Here is a 20,729-nt window from a genome sequence, read left to right as displayed (position 1 = left end):
AATCCAAAAGTGTCCAGTGTCTGCAGAAATTCAAAATCTCCCTTATCCTCTAGTCACTTTGGTCACAGCTGTGCCATCGAGCCTGTGACATAGCGCTCAGATATTCAGTGGGCCTCACACAATCCAAAAGTGTCCAGTGTCTGCAGAAATTCAAAATCTCCCTTATCCTCTAGTCACTTTGGTCACAGCTGTGCCATCGAGCCTGGGACATAGCGCTCAGACATTCAGTGGGCCTCACACAATCCAAAAGTGTCCAGTGTCTGCAGAAATTCAAAATCTCCCTTATCCTCTAGTCACTTTGGTCACAGCTGTGCCATCGAGCCTGTGACATAGCGCTCAGATATTCAGTGGGCCTCACACAATCCAAAAGTGTCCAGTGTCTGCAGAAATTCAAAATCTCCCTTATCCTCTAGTCACTTTGGTCACAGCTGTGCCATCGAGCCTGTGACATAGCGCTCATATATTCAGTGGGCCTCACACAATCCAAAAGTGTCCAGTGTCTGCAGAAATTCAAAATCTCACTTATCCTCTAGTCACTTTGGTCACAGCTGTGCCATCGAGCCTGTGACATAGCGCTCAGATATTCAGTGGGCCTCACACAATCCAAAAGTGTCCAGTGTCCACTAGTGTGAGCAGAAATTCAAAATCTCCCCTGTCCTATAAACACCTTGTACCTTGTTTTACATTACTATATAGTTTGTTGGATTTTGTCTACATTTCTACCAAAAATGAGGAAGGCTGGTGGAAGAGGCCGTGGAATTGGGCGGGGGTTGGCAGCTGGTAATGATGGTGTTGGTGGTGGATCTGATGGTAGTGGCAAGAGCAAAATAGGACCGAATGCAGGAGGTGTTGAGCCTGCGTCATCGTCTGGCTCCATAAGGCTTCGAAGGCTTAGTTTTCTAGGAGTTTGCAAACCGCTTTTAAAGCCAGAGCATCAGGAAAAAGTTTTGTCTTACATTGCTGACTCAGCCTCCAGCTCTATCGCCTCCTCTTCTTCAGTTGTAAAAAGTAAAAGCACTGAGTCGTCATTGGGGGCTCATGTTCATGAACCACACCTTTCCTTGTGTCCTTCACCCCAACCAAGATTGAAGGATGACGCAGGCCATACTACTGATTACTCCATGGAGCTGTTTTCACATACCATGCCTGGATTATCAAGTCAAATGGTGAATTACCCAGGCCAAGATGAATCTGACATGGAGTGCACTGATGCACAACCGCTGATGGATGATTCTGCTGGTACATTCACTCAGAGCACTACATTGTCCTCGTAGTGTACAGAGCCAGATTCTGACCCTGATAAGACTCAGGTGCCCCTTCCCGCACACTATACCACCATACACGGTGACACAGAGGAAGGAGCACATGACATTGAAGAGGAGGTGATGGATGACCCAGTTGTTGACCCAGATTGGCATCCATTGGGGGAAGAGGGTGCTGCTTACAATAGCTCAGATGAGGAGCATCCACAGCAGACATCGACATTGCAACAGCTGTTATCTGGCAGGCCCGGAGCACTCCAAAGACAGGTTCCAAAAATCAAAAGAGTTGCTGGACAGCTTGTCCAGAGGGTCAAAAGATCACAGCGTGCTAGGCCGCAAAATGTCTGCCAAAGTAGGAAGAGTGCAGTGTGGCACTTTTTTGAACAAAATCCTCATAATCAGGCCAAGGTTATCTGTAAGAAGTGCGCAAAGACCTTTAGCCGAGGGAAAAATCAGAAAAATTTGAATACCAGTTGCATGCTTAGACATTTAAACACCATGCACTTGCAAGCGTGGACACAACACCAAACCTCAAGTGCCACATGTGCAACTGATCACAACGAAGGTCGTCAGCAACGCTACATTGTTTCCCCCACTGTAAGCCCACCGGTTAGCACAGCAGCAAATGTTGAGGTGTCGTTGCAAAGCCACAGCAGTCAGGGAATCCCACTGTTATATCAACGAAAGACTGATTCTAGGCCATCAGAAAGAACACCAACTCCATCACCATCATCAACCCTCTCTCAGTCCGCCCTGTCCACCGCTACTTCCACCATATGCAGCTCTCAAGTCCAGCTCACCCTCCCAGACACTATGAGTAGGTCAAGAAAGTACTCAGTCTCTCATCCGCGTACACTGGGTTTGAACGCCCACATTGCCAAACTAATCTCGTTTGAGATGATGCCCTTTCGGTTGGTGGAAAGCGCAGCTTTCCGCGAACTCATGGCCTATGCAGTACCACGCTATGACCTATCCAGTCGCCACTTCTTCTCTCGCAAAGCCATCCCAGCCCTCCACCATCATGTGAAAGACCGCATTGTCCATGCACTCAAGCAGTCTGTGAGCGGAAAGGTGCACCTCACAACTGATGCATGGTCCAGTCGGCATGGCCAGGGCCGTTACGTGTCCATCACTGAGCACTGGGTTAATGTGGTGGATGCAGGGTCCACAGGGGACAGCGGTGGTGGGACAGTGCTGCCTAGCCCACGGTATAGGAAACAGTTGGCTGTAGGCGTTCGACCCTCCTCCTCCTCCAGAAGCGAAAGCTCGTCCACAGTGCGCAGTCGTACGAGCACTCCATCTGCAGCTGCCACTGTTGCACACGAGGTGTCCCCCTATCGAGCAGCTAGTGGAAAGCGTCAGCAGGCTGTGTTGCAGATGATGTGTTTGGGCGACAGACACACCGCCGAGGTGCTGGCCGAATACTTGAAGCGACAAACTGAGTCATGGCTGGGCAGTGTACATCTTGAGGCAGGCAAGGTAGTTAGTGATAACGGCCGTAATTTTGTGGCAGCCATAGCCCTTTCAAAACTCAGCCACATACCTTGCTTGGCTCACACCTTGAACCTGGTGGTGCAGTGCTTCCTCAAAAATTATCCGGAGTTAACAGCCCTGCTCCAGAAGGTGCGAAGACTATGCGCGCACATCCGCCGGTCGCCTGTACACTCCGTTCGTATGCAGAAGCTGCAGCGATTGCTCCACCTTCCCAACCACCGCCTCATTATCGACATTGCAACAAGGTGGAACTCCACCCTGCACATGGTGGAGCGGCTGTGCGAGCAGAGGCAGGCCATAATGCATTTGTGTTAGGATACACGGCCAGGCACTTTGAGAGCAGACATGGAGTTGACAGGTGTGCAGTGGTCGAAGCTGAAAGACCTTTGTAAAGTCCTTCAGTGTTTTGAGGAATGCACACGGCTGGTAAGCACAGACGACGCCATCCTAAGCATGAGCATCCCACTTATGCGTCTGCTCATGCAAACTTTGACGCACCTTAAGGAGCAGGCTTCTGCAGCCAATGTTGATGAGGAGGAAGAGGAGGAGGGAATCCTTGATGACATTCAGCCATTGTCTGCTCAGGGACCTCTCCTGGACGAGGTGGAGGAAGAAGAGGAGGAGGAGGAGGAGGATGATGGGGATGATTACTTAGGGGAGGAGGATGCATCTCGTGGGGCAAGTGAAAATGTTGGCATGGCAAGGTCTGGTACAGGGTTTGTGCGTGACTGGAGGGATGTGGATTTGCCAGAAAGTGCTCCTCCAACCAGCACTCGCAGTGCATCATTGACACCGGGAACATTGGCCCACATGTCAGATTATGCCTTGCTGATCCTAAAAAGGGACCCCCGCATTGCCAAAATTATGAACAATGACGACTACTGGTTGGCCAGCATCCTGGATCCACGCTATAAAGGCAAATTACAAAACATCATGCCACAGGAGAACCTTGACCTAATATTGGCTACTAAACAAGCAACTCTGGTTAAGCGGTTGGTTGAGGCATTCCCAGCACACAGCAGCGGTGATGGTTCTCACACGAGCCGTACGGGCCGGGGGCAGCTTGCCAGAGGTGTTCGTGGTGCACACAGCAGAAGTGGCGTTGGAGACAGGGGTTTCATGACAATGTTGTGGACTGATTTTTCAGGTACCGCTCACACAACTGGTATTACTGCATCGATGGAAAGTGACAGGAGACAGCAGTTGTCAACTATGGTTACAAACTACTTTCCCCCCATATCGATGTTCTCCCACACAGGTCATTCTCCTTTGACTATTGGGCCGCTAAACTGGACACCTGGCCTGAATTGGCACAATATGCCTTACAGGAACTCGCTTGCCCAGCTGCAAGTGTGCTATCGGAAAGAGTCTTCAGTGCAGCTGGATCAATCCTGACAGAAAAAAGGACCCGTCTGTCAACCCAAAATGTGGATGATCTAACCTTCATTAAAATGAACCACGCATGGGTTTCCAAGGATTTTGTCCCACCTTCCCCTGATGACACATAGGGTGACAGAAAAATGGCTTGCTTTGGTCCACCTCTTCCTGGGACTTGACCTATTTCACCTTTTGCATCAGCTGAATGTCCAACATCAACATATACCACTTTCTAAAACTCCCTAACTGTGATGCCTCCCCCCCCCACGGCCGGGGTCACCACCTAGCGCACGACACCGTGCGAGTGCCGTGGCCCTGGACAGGTGGGTAGGCCGACTCTTGGGCACGGGCACTGGCACAGGGTCCCTCATAGTGCAATCAAGTGTCTCTGACGGTGGTGGTGCACACCCGCCGTCAGACACACCACCGTACTATGAGGGGCCCAGTGCCAGTACCGACGCCCACGAGTGGGCCCCCCTTGCTTGGGCAGGGCCCCAGCATTTGCAATCTTTACCTCTCCCTGCTCCTCCGCTGTGTAGTCTGGGCCGTTAAATCCATGCTGTGCCTGACACCGTTTGAGCCTGCCTCCTGATGTATAGACATATATTTTGAATGTGTACGCTATCCATACATGTTATCCGGGGATACGGTACCCTTTCTAACCTTTGTGCAATCATGTGCAATCCATACTGGGCCTAACACTGTCTGAGCCTGCCTCCTGATGTATAGACATATATTTTGAATGTGTATGCTATCCATACATGTTATCCGGGGATACGGTACCCTTGATAACCTTTGTGCAATCATGTGCAATCCATACTGGGCCTAACACTGTCTGAGCCTGCCTCCTGATGTATAGACATATATTTTGAATGTGTACGCTATCCATACATGTTATCCGGGGATACGGTACCCTTTCTAACCTTTGTGCAATCACGTGCAATCCATACTGGGCCTAACACCATCTGAGCCTGCCTCCTGATGTATAGACATATATTTTGAATGTGTACGCTATCCATAAATGTTATCTGGGGATACGGTACCCTTTCTAACCTTTGTGCAATCACGTGCAATCCATACTGGGCCTAACACCGTCTGAGCCTGCCTCCTGATGTATAGACATATATTTTGAATGTGTACGCTATCCATACATGTTATCCGGGGATACGGTACCCTTTCTAACCTTTGTGCAATCACGTGCAATCCATACTGGGCCTAACACCATCTGAGCCTGCCTCCTGATGTATAGACATATATTTTGAATGTGTACGCTATCCATACATGTTATCTGGGGATACGGTACCCTTTCTCACCTTTGTGCAATCACGTGTAATCCATACTGGGCGTGAGAACGGCTGGCGAGCTGTTAAGCAAGCTACAGCACCTGTGGTTTGCACACGTAAGTTTTTCATTTTTTCAGGAATGACGGTTAGGCCTAATTCCGGAACTGCGGTTGACCTGCACTTACTGGGAAATCATTGTTCGCGGGTAATAATTGTAATCAGTGATCCCCATCACTAACGTTCTTCAGCGGGTTATCTGCACCTGTAAGCGACAAACGCTGGCCTTTTCAGTGTAGCGCACATGCAGCCATGGACATGTAAGGGCATGACACACCAGTTATTGGCCAATCTCATGTGCCAGAGCCTCACATGTCCCTCTAGTAAGCCGGACTCGGACCGCGGGGCATGACGGAGTCTCGTTCGTTAACGGAATTAAGCTTGCAATGTGTGCATCTGTTCTGTAGCTGGCATGTTTGAGGTTTCCCAAGTGGAGTCAAATTTAACCATAGGCTCCACTCCTGGTGGTGCCCTTCTGGACATTCCTTTAAGGTTCAGCTTTGCAACCATACTGCGCACGTAAAACAAACACTTTGCCTTCATGAACGCTGTTTGGAGGGTCATGACTCGTGGGAATAACGCCGCCCAATCAGTTAACCTGCTAGAGAGATCGTTCGTTGCTCCCAAGCATGACTTCACACTCCCTAGGAGGAAGGTAATGCCACTGTGGCGACCTACTCCTGGGGGCGACACAAGAGCACTGATGCCCAGCCACTGCTCGATGAATCTGCTGGTACATTGACCCAGACCACTACATTCCCCTCGCACGCTACACGGCCTGAATCTGACCCTGATGAAACTCAGGTTACCCTTCCCATATACAGTTCCATCTTACACGGTGACAAAGAGGAAGCTGCAGTTGAAAGTGCAGGTTCGGCCCACCCACCATCAGACACACCACCGTACTATCAGGGGCCCTGTGCCAGTGCCGTCGCCAACGAGTGGGCCCCCCCTGCGTGCTCAGGATCACAGCACTTGCAAAGTTGAAATACTGTGCAGTGAGATGGAAGATGGGGACGACGAGGAGTCCAGACAAGTACAGGGATTCCCTAGCGAGGAGACTTATTTGATTGTTTTCAATGTTGGGACAGCAATTTTTGGGGAGCACTATACTCTGGAGAATGATAGATGGGGCCCACCATACACTGGAACATTCCAAAGGTGGACATCAGACACTGGAGCAGCATTTACAGGGCCCATTATAGACTAGAGCATTAGAAATGGGGCCCATTATGTTTGGAGCATTATATGGGCCCGTAAGACAGTGGAGCTTCATCCATGGGGACCAACATATACTGTAGCATTATGTGGAGCTCATCATATACTGTTTCAAACATTATATGGGACCAATGATTCTGTATGGAGAAATAGATGGGCCTCGTCATGAGATGTAAAAAGTGAAGTATTTTTCATTGTACTATACCGCTATTTCTCTGCCGTATCGGAGCATGATGAGTTGTGGTATGTGTTAAAGGGGCGCTCTTTCGCCCAGGGCACATGAAAACCTGGAGCCAGCCCTCCCCCCCACAACTGTAGCCAAATAACCCCCATTTTTCAGTGCGTAACTTGTATTATGAAGTTAATTAAGGTTGACAAGCTTAAGTAAGAAGAATTGATGCTTTTGGCATTCAAATGGGCACTGTAGGTGTGTTTCCTGTCCTCCTCTCACTGCCGACTTTTATTCCCCATTGACTTACATTGGGTTTCGTGTTTCGGGACGACCCCGACTTTTCCCTATAATTGGACGATCTTGCTCGACCCGGCATTTGGAAAAGTCGGGTTTCACGAAACGAAACGCGACCCTAAAAAAACAAAAGTCGCTCAACTCTAGCGGTGACCCAGACGGTGACCCTGGGCGCCCATGTAAATGGCGTGGTATAATGGTGAAGAGTTTATATAGATAGTTTGATGCCACCTGTGGTGTTCGGCAACATAGATGTTAGGCCGACGCTGCATGCAGATCCTCTGGGACTGATGGTGTTATGCAGCAAAGATGGTGAAGCTCCCCACAGGTGGAGCTGGAGTCCCAGGGAAGTGTAGATGTAGTGATGGGGGAAAGGCACAGGCGGTGTAGGTGCTGGTACCCAGAAGTAGCGGTGCTGGAATAACTGTAGGACACCAGAGCGTGCAGTTCCAAAGCTTTATTCACAGTCTGCAGGTTGCACAGATGCCTGCCTCCGTGCTGTGTCCTCCGGGTCAGGACCTCTGCCAACCTCCGGGACCAGAATGGAAAGTTCCCTTCCAACACTCCGCCAACATGTACCTTCCTGAACGTCTCCTTTCTAGCGCTTGTGGGGGAAGCACTCACAGGACCGTGGTTCACTGAAACGCCTCCTGTCTAACAGATGTTCCTCAGACTTTACTTGTATGGCAGACAGCTGTAGCCTTTTCCTTCTGCCTTGCACACGTCGATGCTGGGGCCTCTGAGCCTTAGTTGGGTACAGAGCATTTATAGCTGCTACTTCCCCCGGTTTCTGCTGCAGGAACGTCAGTATCCCTACAAACTTGGAGACCGGAATCCGGACCATGCGCTCCAGCTAGGAGTGAGCCTTAACTCTGCTCATCCTCCCGCTTCCCTTCTCACGTCCACACACTTCCCCTTCCCTGCACAGAGTGCCCTAACTTACCTCCTCCTGACCACAGAGAGCAGCTCCTCAGCAGTCAGGTTCAGAGGTCTCCCTGCTGGCCTAGAGTAGGAAATGTGTTGTGTGTTGGTTTCACTGCTAGAGAGATCCTTCATTGCTCCCAAGCTTGACAACACACTCCCTAGGAAGAAGGCAATGCCACAGTGGCGACCGTACTCTTGGGGACGCCACAAGTGCACTGAGGCCCAGCCACTGCTGGATGATGCTGCTGGTACATTGACCCAGACCACTACATTCCCCTCGCACTCTACACAGCCAGAATCTGACCCAGAGGAAACTCAGGTTCCCCTTCCCGCAAACTATAACAACCTTAAACGTAGACCAAGTAGAAGGTGCAGATGAAAGTGCAGGTTCCTTGAGCAGGTGGGGGGGCATACTCATGGGCGATGGCACTGGCACAGGGCACCGCATAGTACGCAAAAGTGTCTCTGCCGGTGGGAGGGCCTAAACAGCCAAGTGCAGTGAGATGGAAGATGGGGACGACAAGGAGTTTTAGAGTAGTGCAGGGATTCCCTAGCAAGGAGACTTATGTAATTGTTTTCAATGTTGGGACAGCAATTTTTGGGGAGCACTATACTCTGGTGAATGATATATGGGGCCCACCATACACTGGAGCATTCCAAAGGTGGACATCAGACACTGGAGCAGCATTTACAGGCCCATTATACACTAGAGCAGTAGAAATGGGGCCCATTATATATGGAGCATTATTTGGGCCCATAAGACAGTGTACTTCATCCATTGTGACCAACATATGCTGTAGCATTATGTGGAGCTCATCATATACGGTTTGAAACATTATATGGGAATAATGATTCCGTATGGGGAAATATATGGGCCTCATTACTCTGTATAGCGCACTAAGCGCTGGCCATAATACTGTATGGAGTTATATACTGTCCGTTTTTGGAGGTATTAGAGAATTTAAAATGGATATCAGTCATGAGATGTAAGAAGTGAAGTATTTTTCATTGTACTATACTGCTATTTCTCTGCCGTATCGGAGCATCATGAGTTGTGGTATGTGTTAAAGGGGCGCTCTTTGGCCCTGGGCCCACGAAAACCTGGAGCCAGCCCTCCCCCCCACAACTGTAGCCAAATAACCCCCATTTTTCAGTGCGTAGCTAGTATTTTGAAGTTAATTAAGGTTGACAAGCTTCAGTAACAAGAATTTATGCTTTTGGCATTCAAATGGGCACTGTTGGTGTGTTTCCTGTCCTCCTCTCACTGCCGACTTTAATTCTCCATTGACTTACATTGGGTTTCGTGTTTCGGGACGACCGCGACTTTTCCCTATAGTCGGCCGATTTTGCTCGACCCGACTTTTGGAAAAGTCGGGTTTCATGAATCGAAACTCGACCCTAAAAAAACAAAAGTCGCTCAACACTATATAGGAGTACTAATCATGGTATCTGTGAATCAAGCACTGGGATGAAATAAACGTTTGCTAGAAAGCTGCTGTTTTTTTCTACCTCTCTCAATCTGTTCCTCTTTATCAACTTTAATAGGCAGAAGAAATCTACTCCCTTAATGTGTTGCCAGTTTATGTGAATAACAAATTTTGTAAGGAGGGGCAGGAGAAGTGGCTCATAAGTGTAGAAAGGATATTTCTCTGATAAAGATGCATTTATTGTATTTGATTGTAATACTTTCAGTGACAATTTAAAGTGTATTTGACTTCTAGTACGTTGCACTAGTGAGAAAAGTTTCTTCCTTCTGGGAAAGAGCAAATTTGCATGTAGTTTTCCCATGGAGCATTGCTAATAAAACTCCATTCACAAAAATCTACTTAATGGGAATCTGCCAGCAGGTTTTTGCTATGTAAGCTGAGAGCAGCATGAGGTAGGGGCTGGCACACTGATTTCAGTGATGTGTCACTTATTAGTCTCATACTGCATTCCTCATGGGCCGCAAATAGGTCATGTTTTCAGGATTTCCTTGTATTGCACAGGTGATAATTTAATCGCCTGCACAGATAATGATTCCAGCACCTTGTGCAATGCTAAAGAAATTTTGAAAACACACATGGTTTGTGACCCTCGAGGAATGCAGTTTGAGACCCATGGTCTATATGCTGTTGATTCAATGCAATGAGTGTTTTATCAGCAGGAGATTATCACTGCTGGACTAGCTGCCTTAGTGCATCCTGTGTTGCAAAGCTTGTTGTATAGCTCCTGGATATCCACAGCTCAGTAGAAACCTTCACAGAGAAGATTACACGGGATAACAAGCTTTTACTTGTCAGAGCATGAGGTAAAGGGAAAAATGCACAGTCATACAAAGCTGCATTATCAGAAAATATGAAAACAAAAGTGAAACTAAACAAGAGATATTTTCTCTTACAATACATTAAGCATGGGAACTTTACACAATATTTCCATCTATTGTCAGATCAGCATAAAGTCCTCCTTTACATAAACGAAGAAGTCCACAGCTGTTGCATAAGTCAACATCCTTTCTCAACAGTAAGGACTTATTCAGTCAAACCTAATTTCTTCATTAGTATCTGATGTTTTTCGGCATTCAATGCCTTTGTGAAAATGTCTGCTGTCATATCTTCAGTATGACAATATTCTAATTTCAGGATTCCTTGTTCCTGATGATCCCTCAAGAAATGATACTTCACATCAATGTGCTTGGTTCTTGGGTTAACCCTTTCAACTGAGCAAGAACAAGACAGCCTTGATTGTCCTCATTTATTTTTGTCGGTTCCAACTGAGGTTGTCCTAGGTCTGTTAGCAATTGTCTTAACCATAGAATTTCTTGACTTGCATGTGCTGCTGCAATATATTCTGCTTCTGTTGATGACAGCGTTACTTTTGATTGTTTTTTACTAGCCCAACTAATTGGTCCGCCTGAGAGAAAGAAAAGATAGCCACTGGTAGATTTTCTGTCAGTTGGATCTCCAGCCCAATCTGCATCAACTTATCCAGTTAAAATGCATTGATCGGTTGTAGGAAGTTTCAGTTTAACATTGCCAGTTCCTTTGAAATAACGTATTACTCTCTTCACAGCATTCCAATTCGCTTTATTTGGCTTAGATACTTTTCTACTCAGAAATCCTACTGCTGCTGCGATGTCTGGTCTTGTAACAGTCGCTAGATACAGTCATTTTTCTATTGCCATTCTGTACTCTTCATTATTTGGTAACACATTTTTCTCACTATTTATCTCTTTAAGATAATTAGTTTCCAATGGAGACTTTGCTATTTTTGCATCTTTCAATCCAAATGTTTCGGTTATGTCTTGAATCATGTGATTTTGATTAAGTAAGAAACTTCCATCTTCTTCTCTTTCTATCTGTATTCCTAGGTACTGTTTCACATTTCCCAAATCTTTGATCTCGAAATGTTGCTATCCCTTTCTTTTTCAAAACAAACTAAAATGTCATCAACATATTGTATATGAGTACATAAATCCTTCTGTTCATTAGTCTTTTTGTGTACAGGCAAGGATCAGCTTTGCTTCTTTGAGATTTTTCATTTGTGAGCCCTTCCGTGATTCTATCATTCCACGCTTTAGCTGCTTGTTTTAAACCATATATACTTTTCTGCAATCTGCAAACCATGTTTGGGTTACTTTCATCTTTGAATCCTGGTGGTTGTTCCATGTAAATATCTTATGTTAAACTTCCATTCAAAAATGCTGTCTTTACTTCCAGATGTTTCAGTACCATTTGTTTCATTGTTGCAACTGCAAAGTTCTTATTGTTATATGTTTGACAACTGGAGCAAATGTTTCATCATAGTCTTCTCCATTTTTTTGAGAATTGCCTTTAGCTATGAGTCTTGCTTGGCATCGTTCAGTTGTGCCAACTGTTTGGTACTTTACTTTAAAAACCCATTTACATCCTATAGCTTTTATTCCTTCTGGTAATTCTGTTAGTGTCCACGTCTTTGAGTCATGCATGAATTTTATTCCTATTTCTGCTTCTATCCATTTATTAGCTTCTTCTTCAGGAAGTCGAGATATGTCTTCCCAAGAGGTAGGTTCATAAATTTTACTTGTATTTGCCTTGTATGAGAGACGTTTTGGTGATTTTCCTTTGTTTTCCCTTGTTGAACGTCTTGGTTCTGTGTCTGTTTGTAGTTGTATCTCTTCACTTTCAGAATTCTGTTTTTTATCAATTTCAACTTCTTTTTCATCAGAAATTGCTTAAGCTATATCACTGCTGTTTTTCTCTTTTTTTGTTTCCAGTGAAATCATAGTGTCTTCATTTAGATCTTCAATGAATGTCACACTGTTATTCACCGTAACTTTGTCTGTTTTGGGATCTAGGATTCTATATTCTTTGCAATTTTTACTATATCCAACAAATATTCCTTCTATGGACCTGTTTTAAAGTTTGGAACATTTCTTCTGTTGGAATGAATACTAGAGATGAGCGACTTTGCCTTTTTTAGGGTCGAGTCGGGTTTCATGAAACCTGACTTTCTCAAAAGTTGAGAAGAACGAAATCGGCCGACTATCAGGAAAAGTTGGAGGTCTGACTGAAGCACGAAACCCAATGCAAGTCAATGGGGAAGCAAAGTTGGCAGGGAGTGGAGGACAGTAAACACACCTACATTGCCCATTTCAATGCCAAAAACATCAATTCTTATTACTTAAGCTTGTCAACCTTAATTTACTTTATAATAATAGTTACACATTGAAAACTGGGGGTTATTTGGCTAAAGTTGTGGTGGGTTTTCGTGTGCCCCGGGCGAAAAAGTGTCAGTGAGCCCCTTTAACACATACCACAATTCATGATGCTCCTGTCATGATCCAGTGTTGGATCTGGCGGTATTAAAAGCACAAAGTGAACTTTTTTTACTTTGGTTAAGTTCAAAGGTGTTTTGACTGTCCCCGGTGGTGGTTAGTGGTATTGCACCTTAGGTTAGGTTGCACTTAATTATGGTTCAGGTGTGGGGCCCTATAAATGGGTCTCAGGGTGTTCACTCACTGCTGGTGATACTTCTTGCTGAGTTATTGGAGAGCCTGGTGGAAGGATGGAGCTGGATAGGAGTCCTGCGCAGTCAGCCAGAGAGAACGAGTGCCAGCTAATGATGTCTGCAGGAAGGACTGGCATGGCCTGGTGGAGTCGCAGTTTATGGTGTCGGCTGGAAGTGCGTGCATGGCTTGGAGGAGTGGCGACTAGGAAGAGAGTTGCACTCGGCATGCGCGACTTGGTTGCTGAGAACTGGACTCGAGCATGCTTGGATTCTTGGCAGAGGCTGGACTCATCTTGGGACTCTGTGTACTGGACTGCTGCAAGTGGTGATGGACTCTGCTCCCAGGCTGCACGATGGTGATGGATCCAGTTATGGTGATGGATCAGGGTGAAGGAGAAGATGCACACAGGTGGTGGGCTCTGTTGCTAGGAGCGTACGCAACAGAGCAAAGCTAAGTGGTGTTTCCCCTGTATTGTCTCTTTCCTCATGTGTGTTGTTAGTGCAGTGGTGGGATTAGTCTCCGCACCGACCTATTCCCTAGTGAGGGTTTAGGCTCAGGGCGAGCAAGGGCGTTAAGGTACGCGTGCGGCGACAGGTGCGGAGCCTGTTTAGGGAATGTGAGGAGTGTAGGGACACTGGCTCAGGGGAGTGCAGGAGGTCTCCATGTCCCCATTCCCTACCACAGGGCCCACCATTGTTAAAGTTACCCAGGTTCCCCCTTATTATTTAAATTCGCCGTACTGGAGGCAGTGTTTCCAGAAATGTATTTATAACGTGTAATACCTAAATTCGCCAGGTGGAGGCGGCGTATCCACCTGCACGTTTTATTATTTAAATTCTCCCCACTGGAGGCGGTGTATCCAGGGTCACGTGTGTTATGGGTTCGCCTTGCGGCATCATCTGCGACCTGACACACGTGATCATGACTGCTCCCATACGGCAGAGAAATATTGGTACAGTGCAATGACAAATACTTCACTTCTTACATTACATGACTGATATCTATTTTAAATTCTTCAATAGTTCAAAAACCGGACAGTATATTCCGCCATACAGTATTATGGCCACCACATAGTGCGCAATACAGAATAATGAGCCCCATATATTGCTCCATACAGAATAATTGGTCCCATATAATGTTCCATACAGTATATGATGAGCTCCACATAATGCTACAGTATATGATGGTAAATGCAAGAATATCCCCTACTAATGGGAAACACGTAATAGCACAACTCAAAACACAATATATATCAATAGATTTCCCTGTCTGAACAATTAAGCAAGAATTAGGGATCCAAAGAGTTTTAGCAAAATTAGTAAATTTTATTACACAAAAATTAAAAACAGAGCATCGTTGCTAATGCAGGTAGTGATAAGCATAATAGACACAAACTAACACCCAAATAAATAACTCAATGTATACAGTCAATATTGAGGAATTTTAGTCACACATAGTGTTTAGTAATACTTCATACCCGTTAATTGAATTAATTTTCAAGGTGCTGCGCTAATCGCATTTGCATAATTTAGATGGTACAAATAGTAGCAGGAATTGACCCACTGCTATTAATCTAAAAGTGACAATTATATCAGCAGCTACCAGCAGTGATTAGCCCGCCACTGCAACCATCAGAGCAAGGGTCAGCCCATTATTATATAGTATACATAAAGACGTAAATGTCATAAACAGTTTTCACTATATGAAGAAATCCAGCAACCTTGAGTAATCCAAAGGTGCTGAGATTCTCTTACAAGGAGTGACAAAAGTGCTGCCGCTCCCTGTCGCCCCGTTAATTGGATTAATTTACCGGGTGCTCTGCTAGTCACATTGGTAAAAAAACTAAGGAAAAAGAAAAAGCGCAATAGGGTCTTATCTGGGTGGAAAATGGAATAAAGACTGATGAAATCTACTCACCCTTTCCAGGAAAGATATAGGCATATAAACCAATGTCAGCTTGCTGCACGCCCGAAGGTCCACTCCGTGACCACCAATATAGATCCTTTTGGATAGAGTATTTTGTCTCAGGCTTACTGTGCGCTGCTTGACCAGGATAAAATTACTACCACATGAGAAGTTTAACCATTTATTTTCCCAACGCGTTTCAAAGTGTGAACCACTTCTTCCTCAGGGGATGACATGTCATCCCCTGATGACATGTCATCCCCTGTCATCCCCTGAGGAAGAAGTGGTTCACACTTTGAAACGCGTTGGGAAAATAAATGGTTAAACTTCTCATGTGGTAGTAATTTTATCCTGGTCAAGCAGATCACAGTAAGCCTGAGATAAAATACTCTATCCAAAAGGATCTGCTAGTCACATTTGCATAGGTAGATAATGCACATAGTAGCAGGTATTAGCCCGCTGCTATTGATCTAAGGGTAAAGATTGTCCAAACAGCTACCAGCAGGGATAATCCCGCTATTGTTACCAACAGAGCAAGGGCTAGCTAGCTGTTGTATAGTATACAGAAAAAAAGTAAATGTCATGGACAGTTTTTACTGCATGAAGGTGCTGAGACTTACTTACTTTAAGTGCCCAGAATGCTGCCGCTGTCTGCAGCCCCCTAGTCACATTTGCATAGGTAGATAGTATACATAGCAGCAGGTATTAGCCCGCTGATATAAATCTAAGGGTAAATCCAAACAACTTCTTGCAGGGATAAGCCCGCTATTGTTACCATCAGATCAAGTGCTAGCTAGCTGTTATATAGTATACAAAAAAACGTAAATATCATGGACAGTTTTTAGTATCACTAAGCACTATGTTTGACTAAAATTCCTCAATATTGACTGTATACATTGAGTTATTTATTTGGGTGTTAGTTTGTGTCTATTATGCTTATCACTGCCTGCATTAGCAACGATGCTCTGTTTTTAATTTTTGTGTAATAAAATTTACTAATTTTGCTAAAACTCTTTGGATCCCTAATTCTTGCTTAATTGTTCAGACAGGGAAATCTATTGAAGTATATGATGGTCCCCATATAATGTGCTATACAGTGTCGGATGGTCCCCATGGAGTAGAATGAGCCCCACATATTGCTCCATACAGTATAATGAGTCGCATATAAAGCTCCATACAGTATATGATGGGCCCCATATATTGCTCCATACAGAATGGGCTCCATATAATGCTCCATGCAGAATAGGCTCCATATGTGCTCCATATAATGCTCCATACCCTATATGATGCCCCATAAATAATGAACCCCATATGATGCTCCAGTATATGATGGGCCCCATGGATGATGCTCCATTGTATGATGGGCCTATATAATGCTCCATATATAATGGGCCCCATATGATGCTCTAGTATATGATGGGCCCCATATGATGCTCCAGTGTATGATTGACCCCATGGATGATGCTACATTGTATGATGGGCCTATATAATGCTCCAAATATAATGGGCCCCATATGATGCTGCAGTATATGATGGGCCCCATGGATGATGCTCCAGTGTATGATGGGCCCATACATGTGTGCAGAATTATAAGGCAAATGAGTATTTGGTCACATCATCCTTTTTACACATGTTGTTCTACTCCAAGCTGTATAGGCTTGAAAGCCAACTGCCAATTATGTAAATCAGGTGATTTGCATCTCTGTAATGAGGAGGGGTGTGGTCTAATGACATCAACACCCTATATAAGGTGTTCTTAATTATTAGGTAACTTCCTTTCCTTTGGCAAAATGGGTCAGAAGAGAGATTTGACAGACTCTGAAAAGTCAAAAATTGTGAGACGTCTTGCAGAGGGATGCAGCAGTCTTGAAATTGCCAAACTTTAGAAGTGTGATCACTGAACAATCAAGTGTTTCATGGCAAATAGCCAACAGGGTCGCAAGAAGCGTGTTGATAAAAAAAAGGCTAAAAATAACTGCCCATGAATTGAGGAAAATCAAGCGTGAAGCTGTCAAGATGCCATTTGCCACCATATTTCAGAGCGGCAACATTACTGGAGTATCAAAATGCACAAGTGCCATACTCAGGGACATGGCCAAGGTAAGGAAGGCTGGAAAATGACCACCTTTGAACAAGAAACATAAGATAAAACGTCAAGATTGGGCCAAGAAATATGTTAAGACACATTTTTGTAAGGTTTTATGGACTGACGAAATGAAAGTGACTCTTGATGGGCCAGATGGATAGGCCCGAGGCTAAATCAGTAAAGGCCAGAGAGCTCCACTCTGACTCAGACGCCAGCAAGGTGGAGGTGGGGTACTGGTATGGGCTGGTATCATCAAAGATGAACTAGTGGGACCTTTTCGGGTTGAGGATGGAGTGAAGCTCAACTCCCAGACCTAGTGCCAGTTTCTGGAAGACACCTTCTTCAAGCAGTGGTACAGGAAGAAGTTGGTATCGTTCAAGAAAAACATGATTTTCATGCAGGCCAATGTTCCATCACATGCATCCAAATACTCCACAGTGTGGCTGCCCAGTAAAGGTCTAAAAGAAGAAAAAATAATGACATGGCCCCCTTGTTCACCTGATCTGAGCCCCATAGAGAACCTGTGGTCCCTCATAAAATGTGAGATCTACAGGGAGTGAAAACATTACACCTCTAGGAACAGTGTCAGGGAGGCTGTGGTGGCTGCTGCACGCAATGTTGATCATAAACAGATCATGCAACTGACAGAATGTATGGATGGAAAGCTTTTGAGTGTCATTGTAAAGAAAGGTGGCTATGTTGGTCCCTTTTTTGGGGGGTTTTGAATGTCAGAATGTCAGAAATGTTTATTTCTACATTTTGTGTTGTTATATTGATTTACCTCGTGAAAATAAACAAATGAGATGGGTATATATTTGGTTTTTATTAAGTTGCCTAATAATTCTGCACAGTAATAGTTACCTACACAAACAGATATCCTCCTAAGATAGCCAAATCGAGAAAAAAAAAACACTCCAACTTCCAAAAATAGTAAGCTTTGGTATTTATGAGTCTTTTCGGTTGATTGAGAGCATATTTGTTGTTCAATAATTAGAAGAATCCTCTCAAATACAACCTGTCTAATAATAATTATGCAAACAGTGTGTAATGCTCCATATATAATGGGCCCCATTTATAATGCTCGAGTGTATAATGGGCCTCGTATATGATACTCCAGTGTATGATGGGTCCCATTTATAATGCACAGGTGTATGATGGGCCCCATGGATGATGCTCCAGTGTATGATGGGCCCCATTTATATTGCTCCAGTGTATGATGGGCCCATATAATGCTCCATATATAATGGGCCCCATATGATGCTCCAGTGAATAATGGGCCCTATCTATGATGCTCAAGTGTATGATGGGCCCCATATATAATTCTCCAGTGTATAATGATCCCCATATATTGCTCCAAACATTAAAAAAATGAAATACCTCTCCTTCCTGGGCACTGCTCCACTCTAGACTCCTCAGCATCACCATATTCAAGCTCTCTGCACTTGGACTGCTCAGGCAGAGGGCGTACAGACGTGACGTCATCGCGCTTTCTGACCTGAATGTCACTGTCAGGAAAAGCGGAAGAGGTCACAGCGGTGGAGCAGGGAGAGGTTAGTATTGCAAGTGCTGGTGCCCTGAGCAAGCAGGGGGACCCACTCGTGGGCGACGGCAGTGGGACAGGGCCCCTCATAGTACGACGGTGTCTGTGATGGCGAGTGGGCCCCCCATCGTCAGAGACACTGGTGCACTGTGAGGGGCCCTGTGCCAGTGCCGTCACCCACGAGTGGGCCCCCCCACCTGCTCAGGGCCCCGGCACTTGCCCGGGTGCACCAGGTGCTGACGCCGGCCCTGGGGGGGTACAGCCCAGTTAGGGAGGTGGAAAAACTGCCATATGTTGAGGTGTAGGCTGAACGTTCAGCAGCTGTAAATGGAGGAATTGCAGGTCTGAGGAAGAGGAGGACAAAGCGAGCCATTTTGCTGGCAACCTATGTGTCATCAGGGGAAGGTGGTACAAAATCCTTTGAAACCCAGGCATGGTTCATTTTAATGAAGGTGAGATCACCAACATTTTGGGTCAACAGCTGGGTCCTTCTTTCTGTCAGGATTGATCCAGCAGCACTGAAGACTCTTTCTGATAGCCCACTACCAGCAGGGCAAGCAAGCTCCTGTAAGGGATATTGTGCCAATTCAGGCCAGGTGTCCAGTTTAGAGGCCCAGTAGTCAAAGGGGAATGAACTGTGAGGGAGAACATCGATAGGGGAGGAGAGGTAATTTTGAACCATAATTGACAACTGCTGTCTCCTGTCTGTTGCAATAGATTCAGTATTAACAGTCGTGTGAGCGGTCCTCGAGAAATCAGTCCACAGCATGGTCATGAAACCCCTGTCTCTAACGCTACTTCGGCTGTGTGCACCACGAACACCTGTTCCATTTGGCCCATTACGGCTCGTGGTAGAACCTGCACTACAGCTGTGTGCTGGGAATGCCTCAAACAAACGGTTTACCAGAGTTGCTTGTTTGTTCGCCAATATTAGCTCTAGGTTCTCCTGTGGCATGATGTTCTGTAATTTGCCTTTATAGCGTGGATCGAGGATGCTGGCCAACCAGTAGTCGTCATCCTTCATAATTTTGACAATGCGGGGGTCCCTTTTTAGGAGCCGCAAGAGATAATCACACATGTGGGCCAATGTTCCAGGTGTCAATGATGCACTGACAGTGGTGGGTGGAGGAGTACTTTCTGCCAAATCCACATCTCTCCAGTCACGCACAAACCCTGTACCTGACCTTGGCAAGTCAACATTTTCTCTTGCCCCCCAAGAAGCATCCTCCTCCCCAAAATAATCATCCCGTTCATCCTCCTCCTCCTCTTCCTCTTCTTCCTCCACCTCGTCCAGGACAGTTCCCCTGGGCAAACAATGCCTGACTGTCATCAAGGCTTCCCTCCTCCTCTGCTGCAGATGCCTGATCCTTAATGTGCATCAAAGTTTGCAAGAGCAGATGCATAAGTGGTATGCTCATGCTTATGATGGCGTCGTCTGCACTTACCAGCCGTGTGTGTTATGAATGAGTCACCGAGGAGGAAAAAACAAAAAGCAAGCTAAGCCCAGAAAACCAGAGAGATTGGTAACTAGCAGATTGCAGACCCCTGATCCTATCCACAACAACTAGCAGTAGCCGTGGAGCGTGCCTACGGTGGTCCTAGACGCCTCGTCACGGCCGGAAAACTAAATAAGCCTAAAGAAAGAAAGGGAAAATCTAAACTGCCCCAGAGCAGACCCCAAAGCAATAGACAGCCCCCAACATGTATTGTCGGTGAAACAAGATGAAAACACAGACGCAGGTAGAAAGATAGGCTAAGCAAACGATGGGGCCCTCGCTAACTAGAAAGTACAGGAAAGAAAAGCTGCTGTCTGCATTCACGCAAAAAACCCTGGCAAAAAGAATGTCCAACACGTCTGATAGAAAAAGGCCCTGAAGTCGCTAGACTTCAAATCACTCTATCAGCACTCAGGTATATTCTGAAGACAGGGCAAAAAAGATCAACTGATCAGAGACAAAATGGGGATTCAGCCCAGTCCCAGCCAGGGCTGGCTGAACACAAAAACTAAGTAAACCAGACAAAAACTCATATGAACAATAGCAGAGAAAACTTAGCTTTAGGAAGGCAGGAACCAAACTGGAAACCAGGAGCCACAGTCAGGAAAAATCACCAGCAAGAAACTAGGGAGTCGGCTGCCTTAAATCCAAT

The sequence above is a fragment of the Dendrobates tinctorius genome, unplaced genomic scaffold, assembly GCF_039654945.1.
Source record: "Dendrobates tinctorius isolate UK_male_01 unplaced genomic scaffold, ASM3965494v1 ptg000086l, whole genome shotgun sequence".
NCBI classification, from domain to species: domain Eukaryota; kingdom Metazoa; phylum Chordata; class Amphibia; order Anura; family Dendrobatidae; genus Dendrobates; species Dendrobates tinctorius.
This window is presented reverse-complemented; position numbering follows the sequence as displayed.